Raw genomic sequence first — 9,379 nt, 5'->3', positions numbered from 1 at the left:
GCTACAGCTGTATTATTTAAAAGTTCATCTACATTTAAATGATATTTTCTTCTAGGCCCTCCAGTCACTGATAATCATTCAGTATTTTTTGTAAAGGAATGGAACTGAAAAGCAAAATTACGCTCATCTGTAAACCTCACACCTGTTATTAAATTACATTTTTTGAGAAAATGGGGGGAAAAAAAGGAAATAAAGAGTTTTTGGCAGTCTACCACCCATATTATTTCAATCAGTCATTTTCAAAGTTTAACTTAGTCCATTTTTCAGGAGTTTCTTAAAGGGAAATTTCTCCACTCAAAGCAACAGCGTGACAGTAATTGCTCCCATATTAGGATAAAGCGCAGGTGTTAAATTTGCTGTTGCATGTTCACACCAATTCCCGTCATTACGTCCAATGACCTCGGCCAAATGAGCGAAACCACCCCCGTGCATCGTCGCTCATTAATCACAGATTTTAAATGAAATGCTGAAAAATGTCAAAATGCAGGAGCGGTACTAGTAAGAAAAAACTATTTCATCTCGACACCCTGGACAGTCTTGTAAACAGGGTTTGTCACCCGGTGGGGGAAAAGGGCGGCGGGTCCTGCTGGGAGGGTGAATGACTGACTGTCTGGACTTGAGACTTTTTAATAATTCTGAACGTAGTTTTCCACCTCAGAGAGCGACACCGCGGCGAGCCAGGAAAACCTCACTCACCACCTTCGTAACCATCATCGGCCTCACCCTCGCCTCCAGCCGAGACCGGGAAATTGTCTTCAGAAAGCTGCGAAAAGGGTCAGTGACACTTTTCTACCTGTTATCTGTAACTCAATCGTTCTGCTGTGGTTTTGGGAATAACTTCAGTATAACTGAGAGATGTATAACTGAATGTAGGATATCGGAATAAGCCAAAGGGAAAACGCTGCTAATACAAACGAAGGCATATTATTTACATTTTCAGGAAGTCAAAGGCACAAATTTGATGTTCCTCAAAAGTGTGAAGTGGACGTCGATCGGGTTTTACCTCAATGAAATCAGGTGAGTTTGTTAAACAAACAGACAGGGCAAAAGCTACACGTTGGCTTTTCAAGCCAGGTTCCAAGGACACCGGGAGTCAAAGACTTTTTAATTCCTCTTCCCTCAGCCGCAGGGAATCTTCAATCTTTGTAGTTACTGCTAACAGCTAAAACAATTTATATTCCATTATATTTCTTATTCTTCCTCCTTTCCACTATTGTCTATTTTTATGTTTTTACTTGAAACTCTGGCACAACAATTTCCTTCGGAATCAATAAAGTTGTTCTCATCTCATCTCATCATCATCATCTCAAAATCAATGCCAGACTAAACGTGCGAATCAAACCTGCGGCTTCCTGACCGGGTCGGTCGAGGCGGGGGTTAACGACGAAACCCCGCGGTGGAAACCGAATTTCGAATGTTTGGACTAAGACGGGGAAAAGCGAGACAGCTGGTTGACAAGATGCAGAGGAGAAAGCTGGGCAAGACTAGAAGCTCAGGAGCAGGAATGAAGTTGTTCTATCACAGTGTGATAGGAAGACAAATGGGGCTTGTTAGAAATGTTCTGGAGGTGAAAAGAGCTTCTGCTAGAATGATGAGTGTGAAGCTACAAGCTGAAGGTTTGATGTTCGGTGTTGTTCTCCGCTCTGCCTCGCAGGTGGGAACGTGTTAAAGGAGAAATTCTGGAGCGAGTCAGCGGAGGGGATGATAAAGCGATGAGCAGGTTTGGTATCACAGAGCGACAGATGGTGGTAGAATTTGCAAATATGATGGAGATTGCTGTAGTGAATTCCTTTCTTCCAGAAGAAGAAGGAACAGAGGATAGGGGGCGGCTTTTGAAAATAATTAATTCATTTTTATCAATTTAATTAAATTAATTTTAATTAATAAATGTATTAATTTAATTTAAATGTATTTTATTTTCGTTTGATCATTTCTTAAATGTTATATTAAACTTGAATATTATGGCAATCTTGTAACATCTAAATAAAGCATGTTAAAATATTTTGTCGCTCTTAATAAAGCGGTAAAATGGTGACACAGAAGGGGGACTGCATTTTTGGCTGCCTGTGGTTTATTTAAGTTGCTTTTTTTTTCATAAAATGACTCAAATAGACATTGAGTATTTTGCTTAAATGTCACCTCCAACCCATTGTCTTTTTTTCTGAGTTTTTTCGGAGTTTTGTTGAATGCAGAAATGTAATTTCATTTTCTCTCCTGTTGTTCATTGATTTAAAAAAATTATAACACATATTTTGATTATACATAGTATAAAGGCAAAAAAATAAGTTTATATGTCGTGTTAATTCATTTTATATTTCAAAAGGGTTGTGTGGGTCCCGGTGACTTCTTTACTGTGGGAAAACGGGTCCAAATGGCTCTTTGAGTGGTAAAGGTTGCCGATCCCTGATTTTGGGTAAATAATATATGGACTACATTTGGACTAGCGGTGGGCTACAAGGTGAGAGTGAAGCCAGACACAGGACTCCGGCAGCACGGAAGAAGAAGAGGACAAAGGCAGGGTGGAGGACAAAGTGATGGAAGTTGAAAAAGGTTGTGTGGACTTTTGTGCGGGTTTCAGGGAGGAGCTGCGACTGGCCCTGGGTGGTGATGTGCTTCCAGATGACTGGACGGCTGCAGCTAATATGAACAGAGGAGGACAGAGGAGGTCAAGTTGGAGGTGGGGCCGCATCAGGGATCAGCTCTGAGCCCCTTCTTGTTCACTGCGGTGATGGACAAGTTGACGGATGAGGTCTGACAGGAATCTCCACGGACTATATGGTGTTTGCAGATGACACTGTGATCTGTCGCGAGAGCAGGGAGCAAGTGGAGGAAAACCTATAGAGGTGGAGGTTTGCTCTGCAAAGGGGAGGAAAGAAGGTTAGGCTACTGGGAGTGGAGATCAAGAAGATGGAGGACTTTCAGTGCTGAGGGTCAACAGTCCAGAGCAACGGAGAAAAGGGTCAGGTGGGATAAGAGAGTATGAAAGGAAAGATGTAGAAGGTGGAGGTGAGACACCAACGCTGGTGTCTGTTAGAGACACTGAGGAAAAGACAGGAGGCAGCAGGGATGAAGATAATAATGAAAATAATAATAATCATATTTATTATTAATATTATTATTATTAGTAGTAGTAGTAGTGATAGTAGTAGTAGTAGTAGAAAATTATTATGCATATAACAACAACAAAAACTAAAACAACAATAATAAAACATAACAATTTTTATCATATATAATATTATTATTTAATGGCTATAATAATTATAATAAAAATAATAATTATTATTATTATTAGTAGTAGTAGTAGTAGTAGTAATGTAAATATTATTGTGCATATAATAATAGTAACAACAATAATAATAATAATAATAAACAGCAATTATTATTATATATAATATTATTGTGTAATAATAATAGCAATGATAATAATAATAATTACTATTATTATTAGTAGTAGTAGTATGAATATTATTTTGCATATAATAATAATAATAATAATAAACAGCCAGTATTATTATATGTAATATTATTGTATAGTAATAAGAATAATAAGTATGATTATTATTATTATTATCCATAATATAATTATATAATATAATTATATAATTATAATAATAATGATAATATTCTTATAATATCTTTATCTAGCTGTTATATTGGTTGATCATCAAAAGAAGTATCAGCAACAGGAAAAAACAGAAAAGAAACCATCCGTATCTTAAACAGCTCGAACCATATGGCTGCGCTCATCCACCAGATTAAGCACTTCATCGTAACTCTGTCTTTCTGTGCCAAGAAGGAGGTGCAGCTGGTTTGGAATGTGACAGAAATTGAAAAAAATAGATTTACTGCTCCTGTAGTTTCACAATATCCCGACATGCCAGGTTTGAACGAAAAACAGATCAAAGTTTGCGAAGCTCACGTAGACATTCATCATTTCTTTCCCAATCTCAGGGTCGACCAGGGGTCGACCAGGGGTCGAGGGGTCCGAACACTCAGCACGGAGGAGTTCCTCACGGTCATTTAACACACAGATGCCGAAGCTCTGAGGAAACCGTCTGATGAGCAGCAGGACTCAAACATGAAATATAAAATATATATTTCCCATCTTGCCAAACTTATTTTATTACAGTTGGGCTGTTCCGCTCAACCTTGTAATATCCTTAGATTGTTCAGCCTCCTTTCAAAATGAATTTTCATTTGTAAAATGCAAATAGCAAACACATTAAAGAGGTGCATTAAAAAGACGGAATATGTCAATCAAGGAATACTGAATTGTTACATTTATGCATGATAGTATCCTCACATCTTCCCCTGGGTCCCTGGGCCGTCTCATTTTGCTGGAGTGGCGTGGCTTGATCTAGCAGGCGGCAATCATCATTTCATTATTTCTTTCATGAATATTGGAGCCACTATTTGAATCATGTTACCAGACCTGAGAGAGGAATGTCGAGTTCCTGCAAATCAGGAGTCTCAGACTCACGGCCCGCTGGCCAATTGCGGCCCCCGGAACAATATATCAAATCTTTGTTTTCGTGCGTCCCGCGCGTTTTCTTCTCACACGCACCTGGGGGAGGTTTTACAGTGGGTTGAAAAAAAAAAAACAGGCAAGGAAAAACTGAAAATGTGACTTTGCACTTTGCACAATGTAACTTTGTATCTTTTGCCTCAAAATTTGAAAACAAAATGATTTTTTTGAATTTTTTTTTCCTTATTTATATAAAAACCATAAAAATGATGCCAAAAAAAAAGGCAAAATTAGAAAAAATTGATTTAATAACCAGAATACCCTTGTAAACATTATACCTCCTCTTATACATGCTACCAATCAATTTTCTAATAAATTGGACATTAGTGGACATTTTTCCCACAGTGATTTTCTCTTTTAACTCAACAATATTTTTAGGGCTTCATTTCATCAATTCCTTTTTAATATTCCTTTTTACTATTAATTTGTAATGTTTTTTAGAGGATCATATATTATAATTTACCTGTTTACCTCCTTTACACTAAAAAAAAAAAAAAAGGAAAATTTTGGACTTTGTGTTACTTCTAGGTAATGATTTTACTGGTCTGGCCCCCTTGGCATCATATTAGGCCGTTTGTGGCCCCCGGACCAAAATGAGCTTGACACCCCAGCTGAAAATCATTCAAAAGAGAGAGGTCCAGATCATGAGATGACTCTGCTGTGCTTTGTCGCTGTATAAATAAAATTTGACCAGAAAATGGTTAAAAATTGATCAATCAGCCTCTTTCTTGAATTGGTTGTTGAGCATGTCTTGATTTTATTCAGGCGGTGAAACGGTGGCGTGAATGCGGGGCCTGGCTCAGTGCTACACGTGCTAACTCAGAAGTGAGGGAGTTTGGGGGGGGGTAGGGAAGGTGCCGCGACAGATGACGGTAAATGTAAGCAAGCATTTAATCCAAGTCTGCACGAAAAGGCAAGACGAGAGCAAACTTCCGGTTGCGGCGAGAGATGACACATCTGCGTGCGATTTCAAATCTGATGCTAGTCGGCGGTCGCTGGGAAGAGACGCTCGATTCTGCCATTTTCCTTAAAAAACAAAAGAGTGTTTAACTCATCTGTCCAACCGATGCGTTCAAGTTACATAAAGTCTCTTGCCCAGAGAAGCAGAGACTGGACTCGAGCTGTTTGACCTGTTACTAATGTCAACTGGGAGTAAGTGACCTTGAAAATACCAGCTAAGCTTTATCTCTCCCTTGGCCAGATTTGTTTTCTGGCAGTCAAATGTCCAGCGGTGCAGCCCGCTATTACAAACGGTTTTGAGAATGGGTTGTTCTGAGGAGCTTGGTGAATCCGAGTGTGCCCGCCGACGCGAGCCGTCTCCGAAATAAGTCGTTCAGTGAAACCTCTTCCCTGCTGGATAACCAACGGTCATCTGTGATTCACATTATATAGAAGGAGGGGTCTCTGTGATAATAACTCAGACCACGTAATGGCACAAGTTGCCCAGGGCATCTGAACAAGTCGCCAATATTCTGCTGACTGAATGACACCGGCGTCCCAGACTCCTCCATGCGTAAATAAGAATGCAAAAAAAAGCTTCAAGGAATAAGTTTCGCTGGTTCAGCAGCTGCGTGCAAGTCCTTCATCATCGAGCACGACGCATACGGGGCGGCGCAAACCAGCTGCCACCAGGAAAAATCATGATCTGCTTTCCGGATATCTGACGGATGAGTCTGAGTTTGGCAGGTGTCGGGGGAATGTCAGCGCCCCGACAGCATCGTGCTGCCCGTCAACTTTGGTTACGGAGGGAGATGTTAAAAAAACAAAATGATTTGAAGATACCTGGCCAAGGACAATCCAGCAACTCCAGGAGATGGGCTTTGCACATGATGAAACATAATTAATGATAATACAAGCCAAAAATAACACCCTGACTGCACATGTCCTTGAGTGTCAAGAGAGGCACCTTTGAATAAAATGCATTATTGTTATTATTGTTATTGTAGTTGTTATATTATTATGATTATGATTATTGTTATGATTATTGTGATGATGATTATTATTATTATTATTATGGTTGTTTTTGTTGTTTTTATATTATTATTATTATTATTGTTGTTGTTACTGTTATTATCATTGTTGTTGTTGTTGTTGTTGTTATTATCATTATTATTGTTATTATTATTATGAGCAATGCTTGAATTATACATATCAATATACATATGAATACCACAAATAGAATTGAATAGAAATTTCTTACTGTCTTTATAAAGTGTGAGTTGTTATGGTCTATGGTGGTCTAATACATGCTCACACACAGCTCTTGCTTGCGAATGCGTTTATGCACACAAGCCCCAACACACACACCTTCAAACACGTTTCAGCCAAAAAGAAAAAAATTAAAACGCGATATGCAGCCTACGTATTGTGAGCTACATTTCAGATAGACATAATTAAAAGCTAAATTAAAAGCTAAATGTACACCCAATGGGTCAAAGTGCAGAAATAAGGCAAAAAAAATAATTGGCAGGATTTACATGTTTATACAACCCTGAACACTTGAACCTCACATCCAGTACAGTGCAATAAACCCTTTTTAACACTTTCACCTTTAACTTCTTTACTTTTTTTCTTTCTTTATATTAACTATTTATTCTTCCAGATGTTATTCAAATTAATTATTTTTTTTTATTTTTTTGGTCTTATATTTTTTCTATCTTATATCTCTTCTATCCAGTGATGCTGTTATTGTTATATTGTTGTGCCGTGTCATGCTTTTTAAGGTTGTTTTTGTCTGTTTTTGATTCCACTGAACCTGAGAGCTGCTATCTCTAAATTTAATTGCACTCTGTGTAACGACAGTTAAACTCTTGAATCATTGAATGAATGTGAATATACAAACATATATGTTTGTATAAAAATACACACATATATATACATACATGGCTTAGCAGGAAGAAGCAGTCTGACATTCAAGACATCCGTACACATAAAACAAGCAGCAATGTATATTTTATTTGGATTGAAATGAACATTTTCTGAAAGTCAGTCTAATTTTCATGAATCTTGTATTTCCAGAAGAGGCCTTGAAAAAAAGGACACATTTAGCAGGTGCCTTGCTGTGTGTTGGCGTGAATTTGACAAATTAAGTGCTTTCTTTCTTTCTATGAATTAGCTTTTTAGCTCACTTTTCATGAAATTTCGGGTCTTAACAGGAAGTGGGCATTAATGTTGCTTACCTCAACTATAAAATTCATTTGGCAAAGCTTAAAAAAGACAGTTAGGAATAAACGGCTTTCTTGTTTGTGTACCTACCATGTAAAACAGTCATTTTCATTAATCCGCAAAACTTTTGCTTGTACGAGTAAGTTAAAGAGTCTTTTCTTTTTCCCAGGACGGAACCTTGAAGCCTAATTTTTCCATTAAAAAAAAACCAATTATTGAAAATGAACTCCTCGTTATTAAAAATGGTATAATCAATCTCAATTTTAGACATCAAAGTGAAAAACTGAAAGAATTTGAAGTGAAATATTGATGAAAATAAATAACCATATAACATTCATGGGCCACACTTTACTCCTCCTCTCCTCAGATGCACTTTTCAAGTACTTCTAACTCACCTTTGCAAATCCTGGGCCGCCTGCAGACATGTTCTCAACATCAGCACCTTCCAGCAGAGCAGCATCAAGCGCTCTGCTGGGATATGGGGATTTGTTTATCGTGTTCTAGTTTTTTTTTTTCCTTGATTAAAAAAAAAAAGACAAAAACAATATCTCAAAGTCATAGCACTATAAAGTTTGTGTGTGAGTGCAGATACGGACATTGGTGATGGAAGCAAAACTCGCCCCGAGCGTCTCACTGGTCAGTGTGACCTCCCTTGCGGATATTGTGGGTTGTGTCCATTAAAACACACGGATAACGCACTGGAGACAAGACACACATTAACATCCAAACCATGAAGACCACAGGGGGAGCTCTTTTTTCCCCAGATAAACAAATATACCAATATGTAATGTTGCAGTTCTACATTAATGGCCAAAATCAACATCCATTCGCTATTTATACCGCTTATCCTGCAGTCAGGGCTGCAAGGGAGCTGGAGTCTAACCTGGCTGTAGCTGGCCGAAAATACAAAAAATACTTTCCATGATATTCTAATATTTTGAGATAGGATTTTTGAGTTTTCTTAAGATGTAAGCCATAATCTGCAATATTAAAATAATAAAAGGCTCGCAATATTTCAGTTGATTTGCAATGAATCCAGAATGTATGACATTTTTGTTTTTGTAATTGCATTACAGAAGATAAAGAACTTTATCACAATATTCTAATTTTCTGAGACAGTCCTGTATATAAAAAAATTAAAACAAATGTATGAAATAAAGGTAAAATAAAAATAAATCAAATAAGATAAAAATAAAAATAGAAAGGTAAAAATAAAAGTGAAAATATAGATAAAAATAAAAAGCGGGAAACTCCACCGGTAAATAAACTGTTCATTTGTACAATTGCCTGTATATCTATAAATAACTGTACACGGGCAGAAAAATGGTCCATTTGAGGAACGCGCTCTGCTTTTATACAATAAATATAACACGAGCGCTCAAGATAAAACTTTGTTTCTTTGGGAAAAAAAAGACTGCAGTCACCAAAGTGATGTTAACCAGAATCTTCAGTTGATGCTTGTGGGTTCCAGCGTTCTTCTCAGCGACACGTCACGTGGCTTTAGCCAGAACACGGATCATACACTTGGATTATAAAGTTACGTTACAAAAAAATCAAATTATAAACTAAGAATGAGATGGCAAAGTATCAGGTGGTCCCGTTGTTGTTCCCTGGACTCTTTCAAAAGTTTGTTTAACCTCCACAAAAACAACAATTAATTCGAATTCACACGGTGCCGCGACACCAAAA

General features: G+C 37.6%; 1 long non-coding RNA gene across 1 annotated transcript; it reads left to right on the top strand.

The window, feature by feature from the left end:
* The first annotated feature begins 741 nt into the window (after positions 1–741).
* Positions 742–1,819, top strand: LOC147217237 (uncharacterized). The gene is made up of 3 exons (XR_015108962.1): positions 742–774; positions 941–1,017; positions 1,655–1,819. It is a non-coding gene; the product is annotated as an uncharacterized LOC147217237 (long non-coding RNA).
* The last annotated feature ends 7,560 nt before the right edge of the window (positions 1,820–9,379 follow it).

Source organism: Fistularia commersonii, chromosome 28 (genome assembly GCF_037954325.1).
Source record: "Fistularia commersonii isolate RoL2024-O1a breed Wild chromosome 28, RoL_Fcom_v1.0, whole genome shotgun sequence".
NCBI lineage: Eukaryota > Metazoa > Chordata > Actinopteri > Syngnathiformes > Fistulariidae > Fistularia > Fistularia commersonii.
Note: the sequence above shows the minus strand (reverse complement) of the source record. Positions and strands in the feature narration are given on the sequence as shown.